Below are 16,561 nucleotides of genomic sequence, written 5' to 3' on the forward strand. Positions count from 1 at the left end.
CTCTAGTACCATGTTATCTTCTAAAGTACTTTTATGAAACAATTCTTTAATGAATGTGTACTGAATGGGTTTGGGGGGGTCAAGAGATGGAGACTGAGGCAGCAATATACACTTTAGAAATAAGAAGACATTGTGCACCCAAGAGAGCTAGATATCAAGTTCATTATGGAAAAAACACACGAAATTGCCTTATTTGTGTAGAATAGCTTAAGGATGCTCATGAATTGGTAGTCACAGCTGTCTCAGGCAATGAAATAGAAGGCAGAACTAGAAGCAAGAAAACTGGCTGAAAGCCTCTCTCAGTAGCAGTTTTGTTCTCCCATCCAACACTACCCCTAACCTAACCCAGACATAAACTACATGTGCTTTTCTCTAGATAATAATGCATTTTATGCAGTTGATGAACTGAACTGGGGACATACAAGGAAAGAACCAGATACAAATGTTCCATAAAGGCATAGCTGAATAGCTAACCATTCTACCCTACAGTAGTCTTTTTCACTGGACTCCCAAAACGCAAGTGTTGAGAAATTATTTCTTGATATTTCTGGCAAACCTAGTAGGAAATATGTACAGATATCAGTATCGAGGCTTTTCTGATACAAATGTAGCAATATTCCCCTGTATAAAGCCCTTGTCAAGTAGCCATTAAATTTTGTTTTTAGATGTGAGTGGAAAGGTCATGATTAACACACACTCAACAAACCATCTAACACAGAAGACAGAAATAAAATAAAACTACAGGATCTAGACTAATAGGGAAACAAAAGCCTTTAAACCTTGGTCACTAATCGCAGAGTTAAGAAAAATATTTGATCTATGGGGCTAATTTATCAGTATTTAAGGCAATAAATGGGGAAAGTAATGTAGAAGCAAGTTGGTTGACAAAGGGATCAAAGGGTGCCTGGTTCTCACTTTTTATTGAAATAATTTATTCTTGTCCCCATTTAGCGCTGCCTCCTACAAATGAACTGCTATATGATGAACAGAATCTGGGGCTGTGGCGATTAATGACCAAAAAAAAAAAAAAAAACCCAAAACCAAAAAAACCTAAAACAATAAAAAACATCAACCCTCAAGGCTTATATGGTGTTTACTCTGTGAAGTTAGAATGGGAAGAGGGTGTGCTGCTTATGAATTCACAAATTCTATACCAAGACTTTAGTACAATTTATCCCATAAAATTGCATATCATTGGTTTAAAACATTAAAGTAGAGAAACAATGTGACCAGAGACTGTAACCATGAGTTGGGTTTCCTTACTGTGAGCCTCATTGAGCCTGTTTGTTCCCTATAATAAGCATCTTTATTGAGATACTTCTCAGAAAACTTTTTATTCACCTTAAGAAGGACATCAGAAAACTTGACAAAGGATTGGGTCAATGCCCTAATTAATGAAACAATTAGTTCTCTGATATTTTTCAAGAGCATGAGTGACCTTGACAGCTATATGAGTTAGACTCCTTTATGCCAAAATATAATTAAGATCTGGGTTCTAGGGAGGCAGGACACAAGTCTACTTCACTTAATATTTGTTCTTTTATATTAAGATGTGATTCTATATATGTACATGAGCATTTTTTTTCCTGTCACATCTCCAGCACTCAGCATAGTGCCTGATTCCTGGAGTGATTCAATAGTTTTGACTTTATGGATGAGTCATAAGATTCTGCACTTGACAATTCCCCTGAATAGTTTATCCAATGTCAGGAAAAGGTCTAACTGAGATTTTGAGATCTTATATATTCATTTTTTTTTATTGGCTGTTGATCATGGATTAAATAACCAAGGTGTAGCAATCAAAATTCTGAGGTTAGAAGTAGTGATCCTCCTCCTCCTCCTCCTTTTCCTCCTCCTCCTCTTCTTCCTCTTACTCTTCCTCCCCCTCCCCCTCCTCCTCCTCCTTGTCTTCCTCCTCCTCCTCTTCCCCCTCCTCTTCCCCTCCTCTTCCTCCTCCTCCCCCTCCCCTCTCCTCCTCCTCCTGTTCCTCCTCCTCCTCCTTCTCCTCCTCCTCCTCCTCCTCCTCCTCTTCTTCTTCTTCTTCTTCTTCTTCTTCTTCTTCTTCTTCTTCTTCTTCTTCTTCTTCTTCTTCTTCTGAAGACTCCTCCTCCTTCCCCCTCTTGTTCTTGTATTTCTTCCTTATCCTCCTTGTGTTTCTCCTCCTCATCTTTTTTCTCCTTCTTCCATAACGAGTCAATCATATTATTATCAGCTTGATATGTTCATTTCATTAGCCTTCTTTTAGAATAGTGGTTCTCCTAAATATGAGTGAGAAACTTCAAGAAAAGCAGACATTCATATTTTCTGAATATGTAGTAGAATATATTCTCTGGCCCTGGAGCTTGGGCATCTCTAGGGAAGGGAGGGGACTTATATAAATGATCTGAAGGCAAAGGTGAAAATGGAAAATTGTTTAGAAACTGCAAATTTTTTGGATATTCCTTGATGAATGTCGATTTGTTAGAGGAGTTGTTTATATGATCTTTGTCATAACCAACAATATATCTGACATAAATTCTGAGAAAAAAGAAAATAAACAATATATTTTCTGAGAGATTAAGCATGTCTTGGTATGATTTATATGTCTGGCTTAAGTATTGGGCTAATTTGTCATTGCTTGGAACATATAGAATCTCAAGGTAGATGGTTGTGCATCTTTGATGAGAATCATTTTACAAGTGGGAAGTGTGGATAGGATGGGATGATGAGTGGAACTGGGGTGCCTGATGAGAAACTCAAAAAGAATCAATTAAATTTTTTTAATTAAAAAAATAAATAAATGATCTAATTTATTTTAAAAAGAGGAGAACTAAAAGTGATTTGGGGATTTTAATTTCAAAATAAAAACTGATTAAAGAGGTCAAAATGTAAATCAGAGCAACAACTCTATATCATGCAAACAAATACATACATCACAAGAAAAAAGTGCCTGTAATTCACATGCTGCTTCTCATGAAATACACAGTAGTTGTTACTACAGAGGTTAGGCAGGCATTGTTCTGATGGTATAGTAAATGCTGTGTTTCTATCATGTATAATAGATGACTAAACAGAGGGTATCTAACCCTGTTCTTGCCTTTCATAGCAGCAAGCATGTTTTGTTGGCACACTTGTAGATTCATTAATATTCATTTATGGTACTTTTCAGAGACCAGAGGCTTGTAAGATTACTCATTGCTTTTGTAATGTGACTATGCTCTGTAAATTTGTTTTATATCATTTCCTACAGGTATTCTTATGGGATATTCACAATTAAATTAAAAGATAATTACATAATCTTGCTTTTTCAAATATAGTACCTGGGTGATTTCAAAAATATACCTCAAAGCAAAATATTTCAACAGATTGAAAGCAGAAACAAAGTTACTTCATTTTTTAAAAAAAAAATTATACTGCATTTGTGTGCTCATGTACACATGTGTGCATACAAATGTGCACCACAGTGTGTGTGTGTGTGTGTGTGTGTGTGTGTGTGTGTATTCAGATCAGAGGAGAACTTGCAGGAGCCACCACCACCACACACACACACACACACACACACACACACACACACACGTGCGCGTGCCTCCTCCTACAATAGAATAATTTAAACCCAGAGCTTTATCCAGGTTTGGCAGGTCCTTTACCACAGAGCTCTACCCCAAGCCCCAGAGCAATTATTTCTCATACAAGTTTGGAACTTGTCTTTATATAAGATATGTTTCTACCCTAAATTAATAAGTGCATATTTAAAGATTTGAGTTTCAGGATCCTACTTGATACACAATAAATATAGTTTATAAAACAAAAGGTTTCATGCTACCATCAATGATTTTCAAAATTGTAAGGGGATTCTGAGACTAAAAGTCTTGATATGAAAAACAGGTTGAGGCATACCTGCATACAGTATGAGACTTATTGAAGGAGCAAAGCATCTTCACGCAGTGCAGGTAAGTCTCCTCTGGGACTTACCAAAGCCCAGGTGCAGTTGTATTGCCTTCCACAGCCTGAGTCTATGGCTGCACCCGAGCACTCAGCTCAGAGATGTTTTGTAATCCAGTCCCAACAGTCCAAGTTTCAGGGAATCATTTGCTTAATGTAGTTAGGTGTCACCTGTATAAATGTACTGAGCAACATACTTTCTAAATTTCAGTAAAAGTTTGTACTTAAATATAAAAGAAGCCAGGAAAACAACCATTTATGTGAGTAATTAATACTTTATACATCAACGGTGACTGGGGAGCATTTCAAATTAGAATTTGTTTTGGTTTTCTTCATGCTTAAATTATTTTATTCCTCATAAAATGAATCTGAAAATTATTTGGAAATAATGAAAATTGTTATTTGGAAATAATGGAAATTCATTCTTATTATTATTATATATGAATATTCAGTATCTCATAAGCTAGTAAAATTTTATTTCCATTCTTTTGTCATTGGAGAAAAGCAGGCAAAATGAATGTTGTGTTAAAAAGGATAAATGTCCTCTTTACTCAGAGAACATTAGAGACTTAAACAGCAACAGGAAGACAAAGTGCCCTTGTCATATCCCTCATCCCCTGAACTGCCCCTTGCCACCTTATCTAAAGTCTTCGTCCCACTAGACAGGGACCCTGTGTACAACCATTACAAATTGAGTGCTATAAGACCCATCCACCCTACCCTGTGACACACAGTTCAAATGATACAACACCAAGGTCAGGCAATTGTATGCTCTAGGTCAGGTAGACCATGGAACCCTCCAAGAACACAAACAAAATGAAGAACATGTCAGTGAAAACTTTGTATTCTGGGCCTTAAGTTTATAATCATTACATTTTAATACAATAAATCGATGAGAAAGTTTAAAGTGAGGTAGACTTTGGTAGAGTGAAAAAAAGGACAATTTATTTGGCTCTGTCTTACTGCTGGTAGGAAACACAGAGCTCCAAATGACCTTGGAGTTAATCTTATCATTCTTGGGCTTTTAAATTTTTTCTCTAGAAATTGAGTTAAACAGAGATTAAATGGCAGCAGGGCAGAAACAGTCTGTGGGTCCACACACTCTGTCACTTTCATCTAATGTGTTTTCAGCTCTACCTTGTTCCCTCCACACCCCTTCATCTGCCTGTGAGAACAGGGCACCATCATCAGAAGAGCTGAGAAAGTCAGAGTGTTTGCTAACCTTTCTCCAACTTTTTCAGTTATAACAGAGGAAGACAGATGTCAAAGAGAAGAAAATGCAATAAGCAGCTCACTCAAATCGAGCAATTGCTGATAAGTGGACAGGCTGTCCTCTAAGTAAAGGCTTAAGGAAATATTTTCAGTACTCCAATAGTAGGAAGTTTTCCCTAGACTTAGCCACCACTGGCACCAGCTCAGAGCTGGAATTCTGAAACATACACCATCAGTGCACTCTCAAGGTGTTTGAACTATAATTGGAGAGATTTACTTGTGCTATAACTCCTTGGGATGGAACTATAGGGAGTATTCTTTCTGCTCTCTTTCTCAGTTAAACTAGGAAGTACTAGTTTTTCATGCAGTGTGCATTTTAAATTCATTTATTTAAAAAATAGGAAATTAATCTGTTTCTGTTCTTAATGTTTTAAGATATTATATTGTCTTGACTTATGGATATAATAATTTCAGTTTATGTACTTTTTGCTAAATATTGAAAAGGTATTGGAGCAGAGAAGTTAAAGCTCTAATGTGATGCCTCAGAATAAACTAGTGATTATTAACCTGTGGGTTGCAGCCCCTTTGGTTGGACATATATCAAATATCCAACATATCACAAATTTATATTATAATTCATAACACCAGCAAAATTACAGTTATGAAGTTCCAATGAAGTAATTTTATCGTTGGGGGTCATCACAACATGAGGAACTATATCAAAGGGTTATAGCATTGGGAAGTTTGGGAAACACTGGAATAAAACTTTAGAATAGGCATGAATATCTCACTCATGGTTCTAGGTAACATTGTGGTTCTTCTACATTAGTTTAAATTCAAACTGCTGTAGGAAAAAATGCCATTCATTTTTAAGTTATATTTTAGGACCTGGAAAAATGTCATCTCAATGTCATGTGCATTTAAAAGACATGTCTATATAAGTTTGTGATATGGTAATGTGTTTGTTTAGTCATTTTTTCATCCTTTTGAAAAATTCATAAACACCTAAGAAATAATCATTAAATATAATATTATGTTGAGTTGTACTATTTGCATATTTGAATGGGCACTTTAAATTTTAAGGGTTTTTTTTTGTTTTTTTGTTTTTTTAGAATTTCATACATAAGTACTGCATTTCTATCGTTCCAACACTTCCTTCCCCCTAGGCTCCAAGTTCTCCCAACCCTTTCATTTCTTTTTTTTTATAGTCATTTTTTTCCATTTTTTATTAGGTATTTAGCTCATTTACATTTCCAATGCTATACCAAAATCCCCCAACGCCCCCCCCCCCACTTCCCTACCCACCCACTCCCCCTTTTTGGTCCTGGCTTTCCCCTGTACTGGGGCACATAAAGTTTGCAACTCCAATGGGCCTCTCTTTCAAGTGATGGCCTATTAGGCCATCTTTTGATACATATGCAGCTAGAGACAAGAGCTCTGGGGTACTGGTTAGTTCATATTGTTGTTCCACCTATAGGGTTGCAGTTCCCTTTAGTCCCTTGGGTGCTTTCTATAGCTCCTCCATTGGGGGCCCTGTGATCCATTCAATAGCTGACTGTGATCATCCACTTCTGTGTTTGCTAGGCCCTGGCATAGTCTCACAAGAGACAGCTATATCTGGATCCTTTCAGCAAAATCTTGCTAGTGTATGCAATGGTGCCAGCGTTTGGAAGCTGATCATGGGATGGATCTCTGGATATGGCAATCACTAGATGGTCCATCCTTTCGTCACACTTCCAAATTTTGTCTCTGTAACCCCTTCCATGGGTGTTTTGTTCCCTATTCTAAGAAGGGGCAAAGTGTCCACACTTTGGTCTTCGTTCTCCTGAGTTTAATGTGTTTAGCAAATTGTATCTTATATCTTGGGTATCCTAAGTTTCTGGGCTAATATCCACTTATCAGTGAGTACATATTGTGAGAGTTCCTTTGAGACTGGGTTACCTCACTCAGGATGATGCCCTCCAGGTCCATCTATCTGCCTAGGAATTTCATAAATTCATTCTTTTTAATAGCTGAGTAGTACTCCATTGTGTAAATGTTCCACATTTTCTGTATCCATTCCTCTGTTGAGGGGCATCTGGGTTCTTTCCAGCTTCTGTTTATTATAAATAAGGCTGCTATCAACATAGTGGAGCATGTGGCATTCTGATAAGGTATGTAAATTACTATTATCCCTTTTAGATGAACATCACTCTAGCATCCCTGTTCTCACTTGGAGGTAACCTCTATGGGCTAATCATTAGATTTCCTGTTCTTTATCTTCAAATTATGTATTGCCAGTAGGGAATCCTGTAAAGAACTATGAAGATCCAAAGAATTTACCTTTCTTATGAGCAAATGAGTCAACTCACTGCAGTATCAAGTATGCTATAGAAAGTGTAGGACCTGTATTTAGAGACAAGAAAAATTGTATCCCAGTGAAAGGGATGGCTAGAATAATATGAGAATTTCTTGGGTCTGGTCTCAAGTTCAGATGTTCATGGAACACTGTGAAGATTTCCCACTGATAGCTATACTAGAAGACACTTTGCCTTAGAAAACCTCAATGTAATGTTAAATGCCAATATACATGGGCATTGCTCAGGCAAATCCTATCATCTAAAACTGCTAGCTATATTAGCATCTTTGAAAGGAAGAAACAAAGGCAGCTTTGTCCCTACTTTTAAGTGTCACTGTTCTTGTTTAGCTCTTTTTTTGATTTTTATATCTTCTACTCTTCATTTATGCCACCCTAATCCCTTCCAATCCTCCAACACTAGGTAGGAAAGACAGGTTAGAGGGAAAGGGAGCATAGATCTCTTTAGACTACTTGCTGATTAGGGGCATCAGGTTCTTATGGGCAAGTCCAATCTTCATCATCAGAATATTCAGCAATCCAGCCATAGCAAAGGCAGCAGCAGAAAACCAGCAACAACAGAGACAAGCAGCATCCACTACCGGGTCTCTCAGAGCTCTCACATTTAAACACTCTCCAGAGTACGCAAAAACACACTCCTGCTAGTGTATGAGGCAAATCATAATCACCCATTGTGAAGCAGCCTCTTACCTCATACCTGAGATTAAAATAAAAACATACACAAATAATGTAACTGTGCTTTTTAAGAAACCAAAATTCTCACTACATGTAAGATGGGCAAAAATAAAAAAATCCCATGTATAAAATTTCCGAACAATCCTCAGAACATTATCAGTAAAAATGAAGAGATCATATGACTTAGTTATTACTATTCATTATTTATTTCTCTCCTTTGGAAGTTAGTGGCTCTGATTGTGTCTTTCAGGAAATCACTTATTTCCATCACGAGGGCTCAGTACACATTCCTGTCTTACGTTACACTCATTACTTTCTCCCATTACAGTAAGAATAGAGAATGCTCCTCCTTTGCTCCAGTCTGAAGTCATACTAACACATGAAGGACTCTCATAGCCTGCCTGCTTTGTTGTGGACAGCTTTTTTTTTTTAGCTAAATCTTTAAAGACCTGTTCATCTTAACAGTCTGTGCCATCTGTTTGCTCCTGGGATCTTGAATGAGTCAGACCTCTTAGCTTTGAGACTTGAGATAGTGGTAGGGTCCTCTGCAGACTGAGAAAAAAAGCAATGGGAAACCCCCAGTCCACTGGTGTTATTGCATAAGAGCTTTTGGTTGCCATAAAAATTTTGCATTTGGCTTTTGAAATAAAATGCTCCTCTTAAGTATTTCAACTCTGAAGCTACTGCAGTGCTCTGCATAAGACAGAGATATATGCAGTTTTGTGTGGGTGGCTCTAGAGGACAATCAATGGGTTAAAAACTTGAGATCTGGGCTGATTTTGTTATTCATGCTAAAGTCTCAGAAGTCTAACTTTTATGCCATACAGCAAGTGCCTGTGTTTCAAGAAATGCTAGAAATATCAGTTTATTATTTTTCAAGAGAAATATTACTGTCTTCCAAGTAGAATATATAAATCTACATACATAACTCTACTTTCAAGCATGTTTTTAGATCCCTAACGGTGCTAAATGTGATTGCTTGTTAAATAAGATATTTCTAAGCTACTCATCTCTACTCCCTTGACTTATATTCAATGTGATATTTCTACTTTGGATTGTCACAGGGTTTCTTTAAAGGCAATGCTGAGGTGTCCCAGGTTATAGTTCTCTTTGTTCTTTTCTTCTATGTGACAGAAGTTACATTTTGTGTTTGGGAAGACTTGTGTGTCCATTTTGTTTGGATTCCATTATATGTAGGCATTAGGGATTTCATTTCCTTTTGCTTTATCTGGTTATTCTGATCTTTTCAGTAATATTGGAGGCAGGATGTGTGTTCTCTCACACATAAAATGTAACATAGCTAAGAGACAATCTATGTAAGGGTTAAAGGTGAAGACCCCCCATGACATATGTTAATAAGCATTTAGCATAGATAAATATTGCAATTATTTTGTTAATGAAATGATTATATGATGCAGCACAATCTTACTGTTAGCTGTTTACTAAGCTTTCATGGTAAATGCCTGCTTCTTATTCAATATTCTTTTTTCTTTTTTTTTGGTTTTTCAAGACAGGGTTTCTCTGTGTAGCCCTGGCTGTCCTGGAACTCAGAAATCTGCCTGCCTCTGCCTCCTTAGTGCTGGGATTAAAGGCGTGCGCCAGCAATGCCCAACTCAGTATTCTTCCCATCACTCATGACAGAACATTAAGGCCAGTTGAAGACATTTACATCACTCAAGGTAGGGAGTGCATTTTCAATAAATGTATACACTGAACCTGATTCACATACTGAGTAAATTTTCAATGAGTTGTTCTATATCATACAAGAATATATATAAAAGTATACAAGATACATAGGCATTTCTCCACAATGATGTGCAACATAATAATAAGTCATACTTGCAATATTTAGATATATAAGTCGAGTCAAAATAACCCTCTCTCAGAAAATAGGGTTTTTAGTGTGCATCACTAGACCAGGGTGATCCAGAAATTAAGTATCTGGACCATTAGAGAAAAACTAATGGATGCTCTAACTGGATTATAACCATTTATTTTTGTCATGACCATAAATAGCCTAGACTTATCTTTGCCATTTTATCTTAGGACTTGGTGGTCTGGTGGTAATGGTCCAGAGCAAGAGATTCAGACTTTCCTTAAACCTCGAATCAAGGTGTATTTACAGATTAGTTTCCTCTTTGAGAATGTCAGAAAAGAGAGCATTGCCTGGATAACTTAGGAGATACCTCCAAGCAAGTAGGAAAAGTAGACACAGACTGAGGTGGCTGGGCCCACATCTTCTCACTGCATCCTTCAATGACAAGGAAACCCCAAAGACAGCTTCTGTCTGAGGCTTCAGATCACACCTGCCTGCAGTTAAATGGCTTTGTAAGAGCTTTCCAGAAGCTTTCTCCTATGAATAGTGTGGTAAAGTTGTTAACAAAGAAACTTGCTGTTTTGCTGTTTCTTCCTAGAAAGATTTTCCCACATACCCTACCAGCTGCAACCTGTCTAACTTCTAGTTAACTTGAACTTGAAGGTTTATAAGGCAGACAAGCAGAGGACTACCAGCAGTCACAGTAAGAACTAGTTATCTTTTACCCATACTTGAAAATTTCCTGCCAATTTTTCCTAATTTGGTAGTTTAATGGTCAATATACTGAAGAATTTTAGCTTTCTATGTTAAAATTATCTCTTCTTTGTCTCTAGGAAGATTTATAAACACACACATGAGAGAGAGAGAGAGAGAGAGAGAGAGAGAGAGAGAGAGAGAGAGAGAGAGAGAGAGAGAGAGAAACAGACACATCCAGACACATAGACACAGATAGACAGACATTAATACATACTCACATGTACAGAGAGAGTGAGAGAGACACAAAGAGAATAGGTATATGCAGATACACAGACACAGAAAGATCGACAGACAGAATCACTCACTCACTCACTCACTCACTCACTCACTCACTCACTCACTCACTCACTCACACTCCCTGTACTGTGGTGGTTCAAATGAGGATGGCTCCTGTAGTCCTTTGTATTTTCTTTGTCTCTAGTTGGACTGTTTTGTGACAAATTAGGAGACATGGCTTGTTGGAGGAGATCTGTGTTGGGGTTTCAAAAGTCCACATGGGGCCCAGTTTCTTTTGCTGCTACACACAATTGTGGGTTGGATGTAAGCTCTTAGTTACTGCTCAGTGCCATGTATGCTGGCCTGTCACTATGTTCATTTCTATGTTGATCATGGACTCAACCTCTGAAACTGTAGACAATCACCAACTAATGCTTTCTTCTCTAAATTGCCTTGTTCGTGCTGTCTCTTCACAGCAATAGAAAAGTAACTAAGATACACACACAAAGCAAACAGAAACACCTCCTACATTAACATTGAAAAGGGAATTCATTAGCGCTTAGGTCTTAGATTGGAATGAAACTATCTTCAGTGTAAGGGTGGGAACTTTCTTTCCTACAAAACCCTAAATCAGCAAGGAAGGATGTGAGACTGAGTAGGAGAGAGTAAAGGGATATGTAAGCGAATAGTGAATTTCCCTTACAGGGAAAGACTTCCTGATTACAATGGATTACATAGAAGCAAGTGGGAGAAATGATTAAACATCCTCAGGGAATTACATTTGGTCCCTATTTCCCTCTAAACCTTAGTCATAGATAGGATGACTATCAGATGCTATTCCATATACCCCACTTTGATACACTCTTCGTTATCTCTTGCTTACAGTGTGGTCCAAGGAGTCTTAGAATCTAATCAGTCAGTTTCAAGTTCACCTCTCTAGCATAGAAAAAGTCACTGAATACGAGAATAGATGTTTTCCTTTTTTCTCTCCGGGGATCAGGTGACACGAAATAGAAGTTAATACGATCTCAGATTGTGGATATTCCTTTGATATATTAATATGCCACAGAGGGTAAGAACTGATCAATTTTAGATGAGAGATTGTAGTTTTGATTAGTGTGAAACGGGGCTATAGTGTAGGCCTCCTTCTTATTAATCATCAGCTACGTGGATAACTTAAATATTTCTGATCAGTTGTATGCATCCCTTCTTGCCATTGTCAATAGAAAGATAATTATTTTGTCCTACCTAGTATGTTATACTGCCACTTGCTTGGAACAAACTGAGTAGAGTTTCTTCCCATGAGACAATAACTGGTGTGTAAACCTTACTCATCTTTTCCAACTTTGTAGAGTAAACTTGCCCTACCTGAACATGCCTATATGTCATACCTCCTTATGAAGCTGAGTGACTACATTCTACCCCTGGCTCATGGCCATCTCATGATGCAAATGCATTTAGTCAACTTCAAAATTCAACATAGATTTAAGAGTCTCAACACTGTTCAAAGTTTCAAAGTTTCTTCTGCGACTAAAGATAATCTCTTATCCATAGCCCCTGAAGAACAAAACAAAACCAAATGGCATACCTCCAACATACTATGGTTACAGTGCATTTTAACCCTATTCCAAAAGGTGATGCATTGGCATAGGGAAAAAGACTGGACCAAAGCAAGGTGAAAATGCAGCACAGCAAACACCAAATCCTGTAGTTTCGTGTCTACTTTCAGGCTTTAGTATTTAAAGAGCTTAAATACCTCTGCCCCTCCAGCTTTTAAGCTGCAGCATATATCTCTCTCTAGCCAGTTTCATTCCCCAAATGCACTAGTCCTTGAAGGATGTCACAGACCTCGGCAACATCTTGGGGTTTCTACTGTGTCCCAGGCATGACTTTTTTAGTTCCATGCAATAGACTCTTAGGGCCTTCTTTCAGGGATTAGGACACTGCCACGTGTTGCCTGGCCTTGCAGCTGGAGGCATCATATAAAGTACATAATATTTTAACCCTTTTCTCTAGCTATGGTTGTTATTTTAGGCATTCCAACACTTCTGATGTTACCTATTCAGCTTGCATCACCTTCTGTCCCAGTCTGTCATCCCTCACCAACAGATTTTATTTCCTTTTTTTTATTATTTATTTTTTTATTACGTATTTTTCTCAATTACATTTCCAATGCTATCCCAAAAGTCCCCCATACCCCCCCCCACTTCCCTACCCACCCATACCCATTCTTTTGGCCCTGGCATTCCCCTGTATTGGGGCATATAAAGTTTGCAAGTCCAATGGGCCTCTCTTTCCAGTGATGGCCGACTAGGCCATCTTTTGATACATATGCAGCTAGAGACAAGAGCTCCGGGGTACTGGTTAGTTCATCATGTTGTTCCAACTATAGGGTTGCAGATCCCTTTAGCTCCTTGGGTACTTTCTCTAGCTTCTCCATTGGGAGCCCTGTGATCCATCCAATAGCTGACAGTGAGCATCCACTTCTGTGTTTGTTTGGCCCCAGCATAGTTTCACAAGAGAGAGCTATATCTGGGTCCTTTCAACAAAATCGTGATAGTGTATGCAATGGTGTCAGCATTTGGAAGCTGATTATGGGGTGGATCCCTGGACATGGCAGTCTCTAGATGGTCCATCCTTTCATCACAGTTCCAAACTTTGTCTCTGTAACTCCTTCCATGGGTGTTTTGTTCCCAATTCTAAGAAGGGGCACAGTGTCCACACTTTGGTCTTCATTCTTCTTGAGTTTCATGTGTTTAGCAAATTGTATCTTATATCTTGGGTATCCTAAGTTTTGGGCTAATATCCACTTATCAGTGAATACATATTGTGTGAGTTCCTTTGTGATTGTGTTACCTCACTCAAGATGATGCCCTCCAGGTCCATCCATTTGGCTAGGAATTTCATAAATTCATTCTTTTTAATAGCTGAGTAGTACTCCATTGTGTAAATGTACCATATTTTCTGTATCCATTCCTCTGTTGAGGGGTATCTGGGTTCTTTCTAGCTTCTGGCTATTATAAATAAGGCTGCTATGAACATAGTGGAGCATGTGTCCTTCTTACCGGTTGGGACATCTTCTGGATATATGCCCAGGAGAGTTATTGCTGGATCCTCCGGTAGTACTATGTCCAATTTTCTGAGGAACCGCCAGACTGATTTCCAGAGTGGTTGTACAAGCTTGCAATCCCACCAACAATGGTGGAGTGTTCCTCTTTCTCCACATCCTCGCCAGCATCTGCTGTCACCTGAATTTTTGATCTTAGCCATTCTGACTGGTGTGAGGTAGAATCTCAGGGTTGTTTTGATTTGCATTTCCCTGATGATTAAGGATGTTGAACATTTTTTCAGGTGCTTCTCTGCCATTCGGTATTCCTCAGATGAGAATTCTTTGTTCAGTTCTGAGCCCCATTTTTAATGGGGTTATTTGATTTTCTGGATTCCTATCTCCTTGTACTAAGGTCAAATCTAAGTGGATCAAGGAACTTCACATAAAACCAGAGACACTGAAACTTATAGAGGATAAAGTGGGGAAAAGCCTTGAAGATATGGGCACAGGGGAAAAATTCTTGAATAGAACAGCAATGGCTTGTGCTGTAAGATCGAGAATTGACAAGTTGGACCTCATGAAACTGCAATGCTTCTGCAAGGCAAAAGACACCATCAATAAGACAAAAAGACTACCAACAGATTGGGAAAGGATCTTTACCTATCTTAAATCAGATAAGGGACTAATATCCAATATAGATAAACAACTCAAGAAGGTGAACTCCAGATTTTATTTCTAAATTCCTTCAGAAACCAATAAGCAACTTATCAAAGTCCATATGGTATATTGATTTTTATGCAAAAGGAATAATAGGCTTCTACTTCTTTGTTCCTCTTGTAGATCCACAGAGATATTTACAAGATCTTATTCACAGAATAACCTAGTGTTTGTAATGTCAAGCTGTAGCATGGAAACTTTCATCTTAGAAGAGGTGGATGGAAGGCTTATACATATGTTCAGATACATGTAAGAGCATGTATAAGGTACTACATAGACAGATACTATTCTTTCCTTACTTATTTCATTTCAGTACACAGTAAGGCTTCTCCGTGATAAAATAAGCAACATTACTTCACTTGTTTATATAGGTAATTACATTACCATTCCAGCTTTCAGCATTATCTACTTAAATAGTTTTCTATTGGTTGCCATTAGATTGTATTCAATTTTTCTTCCTGTGAATCTCTTTAAGAGGTTGTGTTCGAATGCATCTATGATTTTCAAATAGAACAGAAAATTAAACACACATACACCTATGTTTATGATATATATATGACATATATATGTGTATATATATATATCATATTTTATATGAAGCTCTTTAGATTTTGTACTTATTAGAATCTGGAATTATAGCATGTCATGTTTCAGACTTAAAAAAATTCCATGAAAAATATTCTATTCCCCAGAATAATGTTTTTCAACCTTTTTTATTTTCATTGCTTTCTAATATTGAAAAGTCACCTTGTGGACTGATGAATGCTCAAAATGTCATACTATATTTTTATTAAATTATTCTTCATTTTTCGCAAATTGTGCACTCTGTTTAGATAGCACAGAAAACACTTCTGAAGAAATGCCATTTGCAATAAATTTGATATTTGCTTAAACAGTGACACAAACAACCTTGCCACTCCTGTAGAGTTTAGACTTAGTTATAACTTAGAGTATATCACAGAACCTGTAAATTGGTCACTTCTAAATTGGCAGTCTGAAAGGTCAATTTCTAAATTGACCTTCATCGAAAATGGAAGATGTCCTTTTCCAGAAGAGTGGAAGAAGGCCTCTGTGTCACATGTACTCTGGTATATATTTTAAAGATGCCAGATACAGTTGCCAATGACGTGTGTGCTCAGGAGTAGTGAAAAATCTCTGCCTGGAATGCCTGTACATGGGGGTTTGTTTGTATAACAATGGACCAGTATTTCATAAAATGTAACTTCTGATTAATTCCAAAAGGCCTGCTTCCTTGGGTTGTAGATTGAAATGCAGTATTAATAACCTATTCTTAGGATGAATGTGAATGCCCTGGCAGCTGCTAGACTCTAATTAAACAAATTGAATTCTCAGCCCAAATCAAAGCAGGGAGTGGAAACTTACCATTTGAGCCCATAGTGTTTGTGAACTCAAAGCTGCCCAAGAGCTTTGAGAGCCTTGCTGAATCCTCACTTCGGGAAATCATTTAAGCCTTGGTTCTCTGTGCCATAGCTTTCACTGTTTACATCTAATACCATTTAGCTGCTGATCCCTTCCTCCTTTTTTCTTGTATATTATGCTCCCTTGCAAATGCTCTGAAGGAATCTGTGGTTTCACATATAGGCTTTCTACGGCCAGAATAATTAATGATAGTATCATTAATGTAGTATTAATGATAGTTATTTCTTTAGTCTAGAATTATGAGGAATTTCTACATCCAGAATTCTTCTAGCTCATAAGGCCCCTCCAATAATCTGCCATGTAAATGCAGTGAAAAGTTTATTTGTAAAAGTTCAAGGTCTCTTCCCTCTAATAGCTGCTTTCACCGTTTTACTCTCTATAAGTTGTATTTTTCTGTATATAG

General features: G+C 37.7%; 1 long non-coding RNA gene across 1 annotated transcript in view; it reads left to right on the forward strand.

Moving 5' to 3' along the window:
• The window catches only part of LOC147000284 (uncharacterized), a 125,741-nt gene that overhangs the window by 68,946 nt on the left and 40,234 nt on the right, over positions 1-16,561 (forward strand). The gene's annotated exons all lie outside the window — the stretch shown is intronic.

Source organism: Mus caroli, unplaced genomic scaffold (assembly GCF_978045245.1).
Source record: "Mus caroli unplaced genomic scaffold, Mus_caroli_1 scaffold_19, whole genome shotgun sequence".
Classification (NCBI taxonomy): domain Eukaryota; kingdom Metazoa; phylum Chordata; class Mammalia; order Rodentia; family Muridae; genus Mus; species Mus caroli.